The sequence below is a fragment of the Amblyomma maculatum genome, chromosome 4 (genome assembly GCF_055883805.1).
Source record: "Amblyomma maculatum isolate TAMU_Amacu chromosome 4, ASM5588380v1, whole genome shotgun sequence".
In the NCBI taxonomy this organism is placed as follows: domain Eukaryota; kingdom Metazoa; phylum Arthropoda; class Arachnida; order Ixodida; family Ixodidae; genus Amblyomma; species Amblyomma maculatum.
This window is the reverse complement of record NC_139347.1, coordinates 2,735,706-2,753,464: the sequence shown is the minus strand read 5'-3', so window position 1 is coordinate 2,753,464 and position 17,759 is coordinate 2,735,706.

The window sequence follows — 17,759 nt, the reverse complement described above, 5'->3', positions numbered from 1 at the left end:
GCATCAGGTCGCACCCCAAGCCTGTTTATGCAATTCCATCGACACGCGGATTTTTTTTTTCTTTAATCCGGTTGAGAATTGCGCGACACCGGGATTTGAACCCCGGAGCTATTGCATGCGAGGCGGATGTTCTACCGCTACGCCACCGCTGCACCCTAGTTCTCATAAATGCTGTGCTTCTTAGTTGTACACGTTACCGTTAGTTGTACAGTTGTTAGTTGTTAGCGTTTGTCCAGTTTCTTTGTCCGTGTACAACTAAGCAGCGCAGCATTTATTACAAGTAGGAGCTTACCGCGAGCTTCTGCTGAGATATGCCGCCGCCAACGTTGTCCAGAACTGAAGGAGCGTGGAGCTTCATTGCGAGGTGGATCGGAGGGGGCAGAATGAGCAGAGTGGTAAAGGTGCACGAGAGACGAAAGGCGTCCAAGATGACCGCCGTTAGCCTGAAAATCGCGTTGCTAGGCGTGGATGGAGGTTGTGACCTTCTGTGTGCTAGGAACAACGCGTAGTCGGGTGCCTAAGGCGCATCACGGCTAGCGTCCAGCGAGGAAGTCAGTCTGGCAGCGAGAAGCTGCTCGGCGACCCCGTGAGACATGTATATGCGCCATTTATGACTGCATCAATCCGGAGGCGCCACAGCAACGGCGACCGCTCTGGGGACCACTGGGTGACTGGCGCTTAGTAGCAGCGGGTGAGATATGAGACGCCGTTTCCGGCGCCGCGCAGAGGTGAAACGCATGCGGAAGGGAGAACCGGATCCCCATGAGCAGCGTGAAGGCACTACCGCACTACGTTGCCCGATTACTGCCCAAAGATGACCCCGGTGTACAGGGGCCTGGTGTAAAGATGGCAGGTTGGTGGTGCACTAGGGGTCCCGAGAAACAAGTTTATTTCGGAATGTTTCGGACAAACGTTTTGGCAATGTGTGCACTCAAAATGTAGCTAAAAAATGGCGCCCAGTCTTTTTCTTATAGGCCGTTTTTACCGCAACTTCTGCTCTATACCAATTAAAATTATTCAGTAACAGTACTTAAACTATTAGTAGCCGCGCTCCGTTTTGTGCTCATTTCACGAAAATGGGATTAAAACACGTATTCCTAATACAGCCATAAACATTTCCTAAACAGTTAGCTCACCACCGCGTCCCAGAATCGTAAAACGTACATTTATAATTTTGTTGTTACGCCATTCCTGTCGTTAGGTGCGCATTTGTCGGAGATGTATTTTGCTTAAAGTTATTTCCACTGCGATAAGGTGGTGTAACTGTTTGTTACCGTAAAGCCTAGTATATATTTACAGGCTGCCTGTCCTGTTGGCTTGTCGCCATTGCAGAGACTGGCGCTGAAGTCAGACTGCAGTTTAGTTTTAAAACGAGGTGCGATTAAGCAAAGACTCACAAAACACTGAAATCATGACATTGACGATGATATACTGTATACGCGTTTGCGATTTAAGTTTGCTGTTCCTCCCGTTTTTCTCCTTCTGTTCCCTCTTTTCTTCATGAATAATTGAAGTGCATTGTCTTGGTAATAAGTAAAACATTAACTAATTTTACAGTCACACTTTTAATGATTGTTCTTGAGCGCAGAGCTGTTGCTAAGCGTGATGAGCGGATATTTCTCGACCACCTGGCACTGGTGAACAATGGGAGAAACTCAGGCGCGTTGCTGAATTATGCGCCATCTAACACAGGCTAGTCAGCATAATCTTTTTCGGAAATGTAAAAACGATGCCGCGAAATCTTGTCATCTCTTATTACGGCCTTCGTTTCTCAAAGCGAAGAAACACTATCTCGAGCTCCGTACCTAAGCGGGCGTGAAAGTATGAACGCGTTATGTTCTCGGCAGCGTTAATCCCTTGGATGTACTGTTAGGCAACACAAAACTAAAAGTAAAATATCGAGCAAGGCCTGGTCTCAATTTCTGCGCCAAAAATGAAAAGCGTTTTCGCAAAGATTACAAAGCTGCACACCAAACCAGGGCCGTCAAGTTCACCGTCGCGCTGCTGACTGAACCATAGTGTTCTCAATATAGAGTAAAATAAATTTCTCCATTCCTCACCGAGCCTAAAGGACGTCAGGAAATCTGACACAAGGCTCAAGTCGGCTGCACCGGCGCACAGGCCGGGCCATCGCCAACGCTAATCAAAAGGCCTGCTTTTATGTATTGCCCATTTGCGATGTCAACATATCAGGTCAGCGGCGAGAAATAAACACGATGCAAGGCCCACGTCGAGCTCTTTACGCAAAGAACAAAAAAGTTCAGAGAGCACTGCACAAACTGCAGGGGAGAAATGTAAAACCTGAGCGTTGCTGTTGCACACGGTACTTCGCGCGCCACTCGACGAACGCAACCAAAGTTCACGGTGTTCTATATTTGCTTTTGAGGGAAGGATCAGTCACTCGCGAAATCTCGCTTACACGTCTCACGGACAAATCTCGCGTCCATGAGCCTACAAATGCTTTGGCTTTAAAAATATTGAGCTTGATGTATTCTGAAATGATATCGAAGATTAAGGAAGACTAGTTTCAGCACAATCTTATAGCAGGGTACGCTTTCGGCGCGTTTGTTACTCTCAGATAGAGTGCAAACCTGGACCGTTTCTCTTTGCAGTGAACAAGAGAACAATACGGTGTCAAAAATAGTATGAGCTGCGACGCGATGTGGTCGCCTAAGATTAGACATAAAAGTAAAATTTTCGCAAGCGCGATAAAAAGCGGAAATGGCAACCATCCAGACAGCGCTGTGGGAGCCTCATCCTGAACAAGCTGCTAAAAACATGTTTTTCTGACTACAAGAGATATAAAACATCGAAATTTGTTCTGTTTGACGCGTATTCAAGCTAATGCCTAAAGGTAATCGAACTCTGGCTAGATTTGGAAAAATATTCCCTTCCCCTCATTTTTCTTCTCGCCATCTTTCTTTAAAAGCGGGAACTGAAAAGGGCGCTAGTACGAAAACTCGAGGAAGCCTCTTGATATGCGCTCCATACTGTGAGCGCTACGGGCTTTAAATATTATTAGACAACAAGCAAGTTTAATCACTCGCATGCGCGAACAATTGACGGCGTCCGCGCCCACCCTCCTGCATTTTTTTGCCTTCGTGTTTGTCGGTTACTGCACGGCTTTATGGCTAAACAGAGAGAAAAACAGCAGTTAAAAAAAAAAAAACGAATGGTTGAGCTCCTGATTGTGCTTCAACGGGAGGACAGCCGTTCAGCTTTGTTTACCGTTTGATGCTAATGCAATCTGTCACTGCGAGAATGGTGTTATATCCAGCAGAGCGTAAATCCCAACGACAAGATTAACGGGGGGCGACTGAAGCTTGGCCTTCTCAGATTTGTTTTTTTCTGCGCTCGTTTACTCCGCTTTGTTTCTTTTTTACTGCAACACCTAGTACTTAGAAGTTTTGTGTGAGTAATGACTCCTCGCGAAGCGTTATCGCACCGCTCAAAGAGGCTGTTTCGCGCTCTTTGACTCTAGCATTATATGTCAAAATGTGTGGGCGCACTCGTGTTCGCCGGACCTAATAAAATGTCCGTCATGGTACGCGGCCTTCCTAATGTGCTTCCTTTATTGTCGATTTGTTCTTGTAACGTCCCCTTCTTCCAAGCCATGGTCTAAAATAAATGTTTTTTTTTCCACAAGCAGTGCGACTGCTAAAACCTAATCTTCAGTTTTATAACGTCTAGTCCCCCCGCTCACCTCCGTCGGAATTCTTTGGAGTGTCGCAATTGTAGAGAAGGTGGATGCCGTTATTTTTCTCTTATTTCAATGACTTGCCATGTGCCATATTTTATATACCAATACCGGGCTGGTGCCCATGTAGAATAAACAAAAAATAACGGAGAGGTTGAATTACTGTATGAGTAAAGAATTCATCGTATTAAATTTCCAATTCCCGGGTTGTTATTTCGAGTGCTTAGCTTTATTTATCAACGCTTAGAATTCAAAAGGTTGTAAGAGCAGTTTGTAAAGAATCCGCGCCAACATGGTTATTTTAGTTAGATTTAGTTGGAACATGTATTCGGGGCACTTTACGAGCAACGCGCAGTACAGTGACCAGGAGCGACCGTAGTTATTGGAGCAAAGCTGGAGGCGGCAGCATCCGGCGTTGAGAGAGTGTTTTGAAGCGCTCACGCTGGCCTCCTACGCTGGTTCTGCTGCGCGCGGACTATAACAAGTGCAAATAAAACAGTGGTTTTGCGACATGTAAACAGCACCTGATTTAATGTTTCGCTGTGGGGTGCCTTGCAAGTGGTATTTTAAGTGTTTCAGCTGGCGGTATTTTAAAGGGCTTAGCGAGTGAGGCAATGATTGAGGACGTGCGTACAATAGCCACAGCATGAACAAACGTTACAGGGGTGAACTTAAGTCTCCTTACGTACGGTAATGCGAAACAATGTGAGTTCCATGCCTACTTCGTTATCAGATCGTCCTGCTTTTCATTGCTTTTCCAACTGGTACCAGTTTGCTCTTACTTTACTTCATTCGCATACCTAAGTTTTAGTCAGTGTTTATGACGTTTTGTTTTGGTTTATGTTTCATTTACTTTGATGCTTTTATTTTATTTTAGCGTTTGTTCTATTTTCAGCTCTATATTTCGTGTTTGCTTTCCTATAGTTAATTTTTTTTGCTTACGTTCTTGCTTTACTTTCAGTCTCAGTTTTATCTTTTTTTGTTACTTCCTCTCAACACCCTCCAGCGTCCTTACTCTTGACAAGGAGAATTATAGATGTGTTTGCATGATATCGGCATAGAATAGGGGTCAGTTCGTTTGGCTACCTAGGATATAAAGTTACCGAGAAAAGAAAAAAGTTTTAAATTATTTTCCCAAGAATTCATCACAGGCTTCAATATGGATATTGTCTTATAGCCTTGGTAGTTTTGCGAATAATCGGCTGCTGTTCGCAGCATTGCGTACGTCATTAGGCGTTAGTAGAGGCTGGATGGCACTATATATATTCGGTTTCTGAAGAGATTTATTAAAGCGCTATTTTCCTTCACGCGTATTTTTTTTTTTTTTTGCTTTACATTCCCGCTACGATGAATTATTGCGGGCTGTCTTGATATTTTGTCACTTGTTTTCATTCTTCGAAGAGAGTTGTATTTCAGAGTTTTCGTCGATCATTTGACACGTAACCTCGTGACAGGACCAAAAGCTAAACTTTACGTTCCCTCAGTGTATACGATTGACGTAATATGAAAAGATATAAGAACCGTACTCGCCAGCTCATAATGGCGCAATGCTTCGATACTAGTGCTTCATCTATTTCAGGTCACACGTTCTCTAAACACGTGAACTAGTTTTTGACAGTAACTTCGAATTCGATTTTCGAGGAGCTTGCCCGAACGCCAGCATTCGTTGTAGTAGCGGGTTAGGGCCTCGATCGATGCATAGTCGAGGTTGCGTAGCATTTTGTTGGTAATAAGATCGGGGCCGGCTGCTGAGCGGGTGTTGAGCTCGTGCAGCGCTACCCGTACCTCTGACATGGTAATGCCTCGGTCGAGCCACGCGTTGGGTAGCCCCCCGTATGGCGGGTGGGTTTTCGTTGGCGTGTGTGGCAGATACTTGGCTTCCAGGGCCTTGATAACGCACAGCGCATTGCGCGACAGAGCTCTCGCCTTCATATACGTGGGTGGTCCTTAGTGTGTACGCTGAATATTTCCCCAGATAAAAAAATTCTAGAAGTATGTCAAGAGGAAGCATTGTTGTGTGGCGATGTGTATGAAGCAGGCCAGGCAATCGCGCTGGTGTGACTTTTTTTTTTTGCGAAGTTTATTGCCTCAGGGCATAAGAGGAATGTCATGATGGGTGAGGGATGTGGTCAAATAAATGAAAAAAGGTTGGCTGATGCAATGAAGTCGAGGAGTGAACGATGATGCGGTCCCAGTGTCCAAGCAGCATATGACTCCGGATTATGGGGGGAGAGGCCAGCTGCCACCAGGTGCCGGATCCGCGTTGGCTTCAACGCTGGGCAATCCCACAGTAGGTGATGGATGTCTGCTTCTATATTTTTAGACTTGCAGATGGGGCACCCAGGGTGTGGATATAAATACCGAAATTGTGGCCACTTTCGGATCACTGCTGGTGTTAGGGCCACCCCAACTCTAATCCTCCGAAGCGCCACCTCCTCTGCACGGGTTAGACCGCGGGGGAGGCTTACCGTACACGGAGGTATAAGAGCACGTGTACGGCGCCGGAGGTGCTCCTTTCTTGTTAAAAGCAGGGTGGCATTGTCTAATTTTATGAGGTTTGGCGATGTCGATGTCGAGTTTGATATGCGGGTTGCAGCATCCACTTGGCTTTGAGCACTTAAAAGGTCACGCGGGGTCCATTCAATACGAATTGGATTTGGTATGCGAGCCGCTAGACTGTGTATGTTCTGGCAGATTTCCGGGCTACTACTAACTCGTCTAAGTAGCTTTGTCACCTGGAGGGCATCTGTACGTATGATAATACGGGCCGTGGGAAGCATGGGAATGGCGGTAACAGAGCGAAGCGCCTCTTGCACTGCAAGCAGTTCCGCACAAAAAGAAGATGGAGGTTCCGGTAATTGAAATGTTGCCGTCTTGTTCAATGAAGATTTGCTAGGACAGTAAACTGCTGTTATCACTTCACAGGCTTTGATGCTTGCGTCGACGTAAATTATAATTGAACCATGTGGCAAGCGGGCGTCTTGTTCCATAATTCGGTCGCGAAGTGACGACGCCGTTTCCTGTGTTCTTGGTCGGCGTAAATCAGTCGGCTTATTATCGCTCAGTTGTACAAAACGCCAAGGTGGAAGAACTGGCAGTGGCGGTGGTAGTAGTGAATGTTTCGAAGCATAAGCCTTCAGAGCACACGTTGCGTGAGAGAGTGTGGCTTTAAGCTTGCGTGCATCACGTCGTTGCTGCACCAGTTCATCTATTGTGTTTAGTTGTGCGTTTTCTTGGAGTGCCACGATTGGTGTAATGCGAGGGAGGCAGGTGATGACCCTCATTGCCTCTCGATTTATAGCCTCAAGTCGATCCCATTGTGCCCTTGTTAAATGCTGAAATTGGGCTTGATAAACAAGGCGCGGTTGCACAACTGCCCGCACCAACTGTCTCGCAACATCTGAGCGAGCGCCGCCCATTTTTGGAGCAATGCGTCTAATCAAACCCAGTGTCTGTAACGCCTGTTTTTTAGCGCCAGACAGCCATGTAGTTCCAGTTCCTGATTCATGAATTGTTAAGCCCAATATTTTTACTGTTGGACTTTCTTGAAGTGGGGTTCCGGATAGATGTAGACGAATAGGAGTTGCCGATAGTTTACGGCGGCCCCAGCGGTTGGCGACTGATATGAACGTAGTTTTACTGGCGGAAAGTTCAAGGCCAATGGAAGATGCATATGTGCACGTAATATCTAAAGCTGATTGCAGGGCCGATGATTGAGTCAGTAGGTCGTTGTGTGTGCTCCACACCGTGATGTCATCAGCGTATATTAAGAATTTAACATCAGAAATTTCATGTAACCGCCATGCAAGTGAGATAAACGCAATATTAAATAATGTTGGTGACAACACCGATCCCTGGGGTACGCCGCGAAGAGGGACAAATGATCCTATGGCCTCGTTATTTAGGCTTATTGCGAATTGTCTATTTTCAAGAAAAGATTTTACAAAATTGCGTACTCTAAGAGGTAAATGAAGCATGTCAATTGAATCCAGAATGGCAGCATGACTGATATTATCGTAAGCCTTCTCTACATCCATGGCGAGGACGGTGCGTACATTGTGGCTGCGTGTTGATGATAATACGGAGGACGCCAAGACATCCAATCCGTCTTCTGTGCCTATAGATGGTCGAAAGCCTATCTGGGCCGGGTGGTAGAAACCGTGATGTTCAAGCCACCACGAGATTCGTGTGGCGAGCATTTTCTCAGCAATCTTGCAAATTGTTGCCGTTAAAGAAATAGGTCGAAAGTTACTTAGGTCTGTTGGTGCTTTCCCCGGCTTTGGAATAGGGATCACAATAGCCGATTTCCAGCTGTCTGGTACATCGCCGTCTAGCCATACCTTGTTAATGGTGTCAAGGAGTTGAGGAAGTGCATCACCACTGAGGTTCTTGTAGACCTCGTACGTAATTGAGTCCGGACCGGGCGCTGTCTTTCGGTTGGCCTCATCTATAGCTGCAAGCAATTCGGGCATGGAGAATGGGCTCGCGATTCCCTCGGTGTCGGCAGCAGATGGCAGCTTGTCGACATGGGCTGGCATGCCCCACAAGTAAGTTCTTGTAACTGGTGCAGGCAACACGTCGTACTTGGGGAAAAACTTGCGTGCTGCTTGTCTTGCGAAATCATTCGGAGACAAGTTTGCTGCAAAGCATGCTGTGGCCGCTGCATCAGGACGGCGACTACCGTGCTCCATGGCATGGAAAGTTCGCCAAAGATGAGCATTCGATGACTGTGTGGAGAACTGCTCGCACCACAGGTACCATTGTCGCCGTGAGAGATCACGCTCATACCTTCTAGCCTTAGCAGTAATGTAATTTAGTCTTGTACGTGCATGCGCAGAAGTTGGGTCTCTGGTTGCAGTCAATTCCGCTTGTCGACGAGCAGCCCACAAGTTGAGCAGAGGCACATCCGGTGTTGGTCGACCAACCTCCACCCAGGTAATGGTTGTAGCCTCATTTAGTGCTCTTTTTATGCGGTCTAGAAGCGATGGTGCCTACGACGCACCATGTCCTTCACGTTTGTACTCTGTTTGTGACGACGTTGTGCACTCACATTAGCGCTGTAAGCATGTGGTGTACAGATTGCCGGTGGCTCTGTCTCAGATAGCTGTGGCCATTCATCGTCGTCCAACTGGAGAGCCTCGAATCTGTTGAATGTCTGAAACGGTGGTGAAGTAACATGTTGAGACCATTGCCTTTGTATTCCACGACGCACCTTTTGAGTTGCTTTCTGTTTTGTTGGGCAAGTTGGAGAGGTGATGTCATGGTCATTAGCTTTGCAAAGTCCGCATCGGTAAGATACTGTTTCTTCTGGCATAGCGTCATCTGGTGTTGTAAAAGGACAGGACCTATGCATATGTCCAGGTCGGAAACAGGTATAACAGTAGACGACACTTGGTTTATATGGTCGAGGGCGTAGAATGCAGCCATAATAGTATAGGCGAGTTGGGGGAGTCACGGGGCCTTGCAAGGTGACGATGCAAGAGCGCCCCTTTCCCATGCGACGAGCTTGAATCACACGATGAGTAGGGCAGTAGAGCTCACGCTGAAGTGTAGCCTGGTCCTCGTCAACGTCTACGTTGTAGACAATGCAGCGTTGTAGATCGGAACCATCAACAAGATAAACCTGGACTGGAACCGAGACTTCGCTTGTTACTGAAATACACTTAAGTGTTTGAAGACACTCAACAGCAGCCAAACTCGGGAGCCACACAGCAATTGTATTCAACTTCTTCCTGGCCGTGAAACCACGGAAACCCTTGGTTCCAAGACATGCGTCCAGATTCGCCTGAATAACTCTGTTTGGTATCTCAGTAAGGCACTTGGTTGTCAGAGCCTTAATGGTCACTTTATAGCATGGTGATCCGGGTGTTGAAAATACCGGGTGATCAGTTGTTGTACAGGAACGCTTGCCTTGTGAGCTGTTGTCTGCGGTAGATGATCCCGGTGCAGTGTCTTCTGAAGGACGCTTCTGAGCACCGCGCTGTGCCGCCCGTCCAGATGGTAGCGCTGAAGACACGTCCATTGGCGTGCTCGGCTGCTCACTCACATTGGTGGAAACTCCATCACCAAGTGGAAGCTGGTTAGCCATTCCCGACCTCCGCCCTCGGGACAGATCACTCACGAGCTGATGCACATTTTGAGACGGCAGGATATGTGCTGCAGCCGATGGACCAGGAGCAGGAACCAGGAGTTGGGACCCAGGCTCGGATGTCAATTGTGCGGTCGGTAATGCCGTCGAGACAGGCGGCGCCGACGAAGGTACCTCCGCCAGCGTGCCAAGGACGGCACTAGGCCTAGTCCCAGAGCGCAGTTCAGCTGCAGGAATTATGTGATGAATGCCACACTACCAGATGACACATGAGCGGTCGGAACCTCCTCGGACTCTGAGAAGTCAATTCTCTTGATGTAAGGATCGTATTTACGCGAAAGGTAAGGTTTTCACTCAAGCGATGAGCAGCCACCTCAGCAGGGACACTTCTTCTTCTTCCCGGGTCTTAGTTTCGTTTAGGAGGTGCCAAAATAGATTCCATGTGCAACCACGATGTAGTTGCCCGTCAGCTCGGTTGCAGACTTCGTTCCACTGCTGACGGCACAGGATCTTGCAGTGATGTTGAATGACCCTGTTTAAGTCGGTCACCTTCTTTCTCAATTTGCGATTCAGCCGTTGCCGCTTCCAGCGCGCCTGTATCGAACGTTTGGCCTCGATGAGATGGGCCAAACGACTGTTCATAGCTATGATGTCCTCGTCCGTTTCAATGGTCTTGATGGCCGAGTGCACTGCATCGCGGAGCTCTGCCGACCAGGTTTCAATGTCTGTGATGTCTTGCGGTGTGGTTGGTCGTCCCTTACGGAAACCGCCCCAGTCCGTCCATTTGTGTGTAATGGTGTTACCCTGGAATTGATTGGAAATCTTAATTTCGAGGATGTAGTGGTCACTGCCCAGGTCAACGCCGGTGTTGCGCCATGTTACTTTGCTGGTGTGGTCGTTCTTGATAAATGTAAGGTCTGGTGTGGTGTCTCGTGCTACGGAATTGCCGATTCGGGTAGGATGATTGGGATCCATGATCAGGGTACAGTCGTGGTACAGGGTATCCTGTAGTAGGTTCCGTCCCTTTGCCGTGTCTTTCACGTAACCCCACGCTCGATGGGAGGCGTTGAAGTCTCCTCCAATCAGGAAAGTGTTGCTTTTGGGTTGGGTGCTGGCTGTGTGTAGCAGGGTCTTAAAGTTTGTGTTTGGTGCTTGGGTTTACTGTATATGTTAGCTATGAACAGGCTGTCTTTCCGTTGTTTGCTTGGAATGATTTCGGTGAAGGTGTATTCCACCCTGCTGCGGCCGTGTCTGAGCTGATGTTCAATGAACGTGAGCCCTTTGCGGACGAATGTGCAGACGCCTCGTCCCTCCGCTGGGCTAACGTGAGCGCGATACCTAGCGAGGGTTGGGTTCGCTGTCACCGTTTCTTGCAGCAGAATGATGTCAGGTTTCTTGGGTACCGTGGTGATGTGTTGTTGCAGAACTGCTCTCTTGTTGCTGTAACTGTGGCAGTTCCACTGCCAGACCGTAAGGCCTGGTAGCGGTCCTATTGTGTCTTGGGGCTGGGACATGGTTGTGATGGAGTTGAGGCTTGCGTCTGTTTTTGGAGATATGGGTGGTTTGCGAATTGCGCAGCAAAGATGAGGCTGCATACTATGGGCTTGAGGGTTTGTTCGATGAAGTTGAAGCGCTCCTGCATGGTTTCGTAGGACGTGGTGATTAGTTCCTCCAGCCGCGCCAGGTGTCGGTCAGTGACGGCAGCCGTGTCGGCGTAGGTGTTGGTGAGCGCTTCAATGTTGGTCTCGAGCTGAGTTTCCAATTGGGTTAGGTCCTTTAATGTCGTGATGAGGTGCGCGCTCGTTTCTTGGAGGTTGGGTCCGTTGTTTTCTCCCCTTCGGGCTCGTCTTGTGATATGTCCATTGATTATGTACTTTGATGTGATGGCGTGTCGGTGTTCTCTAGGACAACGGAGGGTGTAAGTGTCTCGGGTGACTGAGCTGGGCCAATGGTTGGCTGAGATCGCCGTGCTTGTAGTTCTTTTTTGATGTCGGCTAGCTCTTGGGTAAGCCGGCGCGTGGTTTCCAGCAGAGTCGCGTGAAATTGTACTCTTGAAGTTGCAGTGACCAGCGTGCAATCTTGGCATTTAAGTGTTTGGCAGACTGCAGCCAAGTGAGAGCGCTATCGTCCGTGACTATGATAAAATGACGGCCGTACAGGTAGGGCCGAAACTTCTCGACGGCCCAGACAACGGCGAGGCACTCGAGTTCCAAAGAGTGGCGGCGGCGCTCTACGTCGGAAAGCTGGGGCTGGCATAAGCTAGAACTTTTTGGTCACCAGACTCGTCTTCCTACATAAGGACAGCGCCAAGCCCATCTTGGCTGGCATCTGTGTGGAGGACGATGGGGGCTGATTCCTCGTAGTGCTGTTGGACCGGCGTCCAACTGCACGCTGCATTCTTCTTCAGCAGGGCGGTCAACGGAGCGCTTCGCTTGGCAAAGTCCGGAATGAAACGACGGAAATGCGAAGCAAATCCAAGGAACCTTTTGAGCTCCTTGGCTGTGGTGGGAGCTTCGTAAGCAGTAAGCGCTTTTAGTTTTTCAGGGTCGGGACGGATGCCACGCCGGCTCACAACGTGACCCAAGTACGTCACCTCTGCAAAACCGAAAAAACATTTCTTTGGTTTTAAGCGAAGCCCAGCAGAGGTAAGGGCTTTGAGGACGAATTGAGTCGCGTTTGGTGTTCTTCAAACGTAGCCGCGTAGACAATTACGTCTTCCAGCTAGACCAACGTCACAGTCCACTTCATATTACCTAAGACGCGGTTCATGAGGCGCTGAAAAGTAGCTGGAGCATTCGAGAGACCGAAGGGCATACGGTTGAACTGGTAAAGGCCGTCGGGAGTAACGAAAACCTTCTTTTCCGCATCATCGGGGTGAATAGGCACCTGCCAGTAGCCCGAGAGCAGATCTAGGGTGGAAAAATAACGGGCCCTCTTCAGGCGATCAAGTGCATCGTCGAGGCGGGGAAGAGGGCACACGTCGAGGTGAGTAATAGCATTTAACTTGCGATAATCAACACAGAAGCGGAGTGTTCCATCCTTCTTGCGCACAAGGACTACAGGGGAGGACCGAGGGCTACAAGACGGGGCAATGATTCCCTGGTCAAGCATGTCGCATACGTGCTGCTGGATGACTCTTCGTTCGGCTGGTGCTACACGGCGAGTTTGGTGATGAATGGGCCAGCAGTTTTCGGTGTTGATCCGGTGTTGGGCCCAGGAAGTGCACTCGAGTTCACCGGCGCTTAGACCAAAACAACTGCGATGTTCGAGCAGCAAGACCTTGAGAGAGGCAAGCTCCGCGTCGGTGAGGGTAGGACCAAAGTTAAATGTTTCCCATGGTAGGACCGCCGGCGCTGGAGGGTGCTGAGGCTGTGCTTCAGGTTGCAGAGACGCAACCGGTGATCCGGTGATCCGGAGTTCAGGATTGAGGTTGTACCCAATTGAGTGCCGAGAGTCAGCACGAGAGGTGCGCGGCTGATGTTAAGCATAAATACGTGGGCCTCTCCTTTGAGCACAGGCAGAAGGCTTCGAGGGGAGGTTATCTCACGGGCTGAAGCTGAACACCGGATGGGTTCGAAAAGCACGTCCGCTGTGATCGGACTGTCAAGCTTGGCATACACCCACTTTGCCGCATCCGGTGGCAGAGTCACGGCGGACGCTACAGTCACGGTAGTGACGTCGATCGGCTTGACTCGACGTGGCCATTTCGTTGCGAGGTAACGCACAGATTAGATTCTGAGGCATGCTTGGTCGCCGACACCAGGGACTGGCACAGGGCGACACCGAGACTGGAAATCCGGCAAAGCCAACCCGGCCCACGCAGAGTTCGGCTCGCCCGTGGTTCTGTTGTGGTAAAATTAAGGACGACTCCGGCTTGCTGGCACCACCCGTACCCGAGGACCACTGGCCAAATAGGGCTGTCTGCTACAACAAACTCGGTGGAGAGGGTCTTTCTGAGCGCTGTCAGGTTGACGATGACACGTCCGAATTGCTCCACCGGGGCGCCGCTAAAAGCTAAGAGCCGGGTTTTGGCGGCTGGGAGAAGCCGGTGGGGCTCGTTAACAATAAACGATTTGTCCAGCACATTGACGGCCGCTCCGGTGTCTACCAAGGCCTCTACGTGCCGGTCCAGCACAGCGACATTGACGAGTACGTTGGGAGCTTCAGTTGTTGTCAAAGCCGACGAAAGGATGGGACAAGGAGAACGAAGGAGTGTAGGGATGGAACGGTGGCCCCTGAGTTCCGCCAAATCGTTTTCCGACGTCGGAAGGCTAGCACAGTCCCTCGCGTAGTGCCCCCTCAGGCCGCTGTGGAAGCAGGTCATGCGGGTGTCATTACGCCCGCGTCGGTTAGAGGCCACTGTAGGGACTGCCAAGCGATGAATCTGCACCGAGACGGTGCGCGCGGCAGACGGTGGCGACCCCCGCGTGGCCAACAAAGTCAATTCCGCCTCGATGGCGAGCGCATGGCGGCGCGGACGGATTCAGGACGCCCAAAACGGATCAAGCGCTGCACCTCAGGGAGTAGGATGACGTCGACAAACGGATCGCCAGGGCCACGACGTTCTGAGGTGCCCCCGGCAGCGACTGCACAACCAGGCGCTCAATAGCGGCGGCGAGGTCCTAGTATGTCTCCCCGTCTCCTGACGGCGGGCTCGCAGGCGGTGGTACTGTGCACGGGGTTGACCTGAAGCACTGTAGTGGTCGGACAGGAGGCCCACCAGGATGGTGTAAGAGCCCAGCTGGTCGGGCGGCTCGTTCTGCAGCAGCTCAGTTGCGCGGCCTCTCAGTTTGGAGACAAGCATCCATGCCTTCATTAGCTCGTCCCAGCCTCTCGCCGTCGCAATACCTTCCAGTTGGATGCGGTAAGCATCCCACGAGGTAGTGCCGTCAAACGTGGGTAATTCCACTACGTCCAATAATTACCTGCGCCGAGCACGTTATTGGCGGCTAGAACAGCAGGCCCAGCGACGGCAGGGCTGGAGGCAGTGGTGGCGGTGACTCCTAAAGACTCATGACCTATGTTCGGCTCGGCCGGCACAAGGCGACGGAAGTCGCGCCGGAGAGCTTCCATCTCCACAGCCTGGGCAGTCAGACGGGCCTCCCATGCGTCCATCCGCTGAGTAACTATATCCAGGACCGAGCCCCTCCGAGCGTCTAGGTCTAGCTGGGCCAGCCGCTGCGTCGTCGGCGCCATCGCCTGGTGGCAGAGTCCTGTCGTCTGGCACGTCGGGTCCTTGACTTTGGAACGGGTGAGCGGCATTATCCCACTTCTGACACCAAAATGTTGTGGGACGCTGTGCCCGCCTAGAGATAGACACAGAAGAACGGAGGACACCAGGCAAACACCACTTGCCCCGGCACTCTTCTTTTGTTCACTAACCATCGCGCTGGCACCGCGCTCGTCTCGCGCTCGTCCCGCGCCACTTCTTTTTCTGGCGCAGCGCTCCTCGACGCGCGCCGTAACAATATATATATATCGAGTCCTCTTAAGATTTGTATGCGTTCAGCTCTTCGCCGTCGCAGCCGCAAATCGTGCGGCAGTCCTCTCGTATACGTATTGCTAGGCTACGGCTGCTATAGCAGCCCAAATATTCAGCTCTTGGTAGCTCAGGACCTCCAGAATGGTTACTATAATGTATGTTGGCACGCATGTAGCGGCTGCGCGATAAAAGTAGCAACCTAAGAACTTTTAGCAAGCGATTGGAGCTTAGGCTAAACTTCAGCGTGAACAGACGACACTTGCTGAAACGGTCTCACAACATGCTTTGATCTTTTTTGAGGTAGACAACGCTGCACATGGACACTATAATGTACGCAGATCATGTTGACCTTTTTAAAACTTCATTACTGTTCAAAACACGAATGAAAAGTCTAATTAAAGCTTGACCGTGTCACCTTTCATGCGCTGCTCCATGGACGCGCTCATCTCCCAGAGACCCGGAAGTCGGAGTACCCAGCATGCTTCGCGCTTCGTTCCCTTAAACAGTGGTCGTAACCTAAACAGCGGTCGAGAGTGATTCCTTTATTCAACTAAACACTTCATTAAATGATTCATTCCTTTCATAAATATGTCAGTCAATCCTAGGTTTAGTGAATTCGAGGTCGTGCCACCTGCCAGTGCCATGATCGTGATGTTTCGCTCACAGGGCAAACGTAAACGCCGGCGCCGATGCCAGATTTTCATTAAACAAGGCCTGTAACACTGTTGTGTTAAAAACGTGACACAATGAATTTTTTCCAAACAGTTACTGCCAACTGAAATAGACAGGTCCGTCAGTTTAGTTTAGGGCACGCTTCAACCAGAGGGCACAATAGAAAAGCGAAACTATGTAAATGTATGTCATTCTCGTCAAAAATAGGCAAAACCGCATCCCAAAAGGTAGGGGAACCCTCGTTTAAACCTTTGCGAGGCAACAATCCTTTCGCTTCTACGTTGGAATTTTGTGGTTGCAAGCTTTAGTGTTACGGGCTAATTTGTGGCTCACATTTTGCTGAAGCGCATCTTATTAATGTTTTTGAAATGAAAAGGAAATTTCGCTTTCGAAACTACTCTTCTTAACCGCTCTAATCAAAGCCAGGTTACTCGCCGTCCTGCTGGCACGTTTATGGAAGCTCGATGCAATTCGTGGGCTGTTGTGTAGAAAAACAATGTGCTCCTGAACGCCACCCCAAAAGGAAATGGCTTGCTATTGACATCGTTTTCTACTTTTCGTGAGAGCAGATTTGGTTCTTTTGTTCTCTTGTTTCTTGCACGTTGACTGTGGATGGATGAAACAGTAAACTATGCATCTGACCCGAAGTGATCAGTTGAGCTCAACTCTCATTTTACGGAGTCACCCGGTGCATGGGAGAATACGCGAAAAAATTCCAGAACCCGCAAAGAAAAGCAGCAGCCTAAAAGCTTCATTTTATACGGCAAGACGACAAATGAAAACGTTAGGACGACGTTTTTTATTGCTTTTTGTAAGAACACGATTGCTTAGCTTACCAGCTGCGCTATACGTGTTGAGAAGCGAAACATGTTGTGCTTAAACTGTCTGTTTTAATTGTACAGAATATGATCTGTGCCAAGAATGTCATTACTGCACCTATATGCCTTCGTTTAACATGGGTTGCTGGCTTAATACTTGAGGTATGGAAAGTTGAAAAGCACAGCAATAGGGTATGAACAAACTCTAGGCAGCAGGTTATCTTGTGGCTGTAGCAAAGCTCGCCTTTCTTCATCTGGGAAAAGAGTTCTCTAGAGCAGTCATCATGTTGGCGGCCTGCTGCGAACCTGTTTTTGCCTAATTTTCATTTCTTACCTTTTTATTTTGTTTTGGGGACATTTCTGAGATTTTTCAATGTGCAGTCTCTTCAAGGTTCCAGGATTTCAATTTAGAAAGCCGTTTTGGTCTGACAGCTGCTCTTGATGGCCGTCCGCGCTGGCGATGCCCAGACAGGGGGCCGGAACTGAACGATGAAAAGCCTCGAAGATTCCGATAACTTTGGCCGCCATCCCTCCACTCCGAAGAGGACGCCCATTTTTGGCTGCCACAGTGTAGTGGAGTTTCTGAATCAAGGAAACGCAGGCCTTTACAGCTGCAAAATTTTGTTAAAGGGTCCTGAAGGGGCTTACATTAGAAAAACTTCTGTGCGCTTGAAGTTTCGTAAACATGAGATATTTTATCCGCGGTTTAAAGCGGACTTCTCTTTATGTTGCCATTATTTTAACCGCGTGTGCGGGAAGACGACAGCCTGGCATTCAGACCAGAAATGCACTCGTCACTGCGCCCTTTCATTTTAAACTAAAAGCTGAGTTAAGACGATAAACGCATAAGAAAGAAGGAATAGCCTAGACAAATTGTCTCATTGGTTCTCGCTGCTCACGTGCCTGAATTGTGCCCGTGTAGCGGTTTATTCTGCGGCCAGTTCCAGTGATTCCAATCTTTTTTAAAGAGCTTCAGTTTTCAGTGACTTGTATCTTATGTAT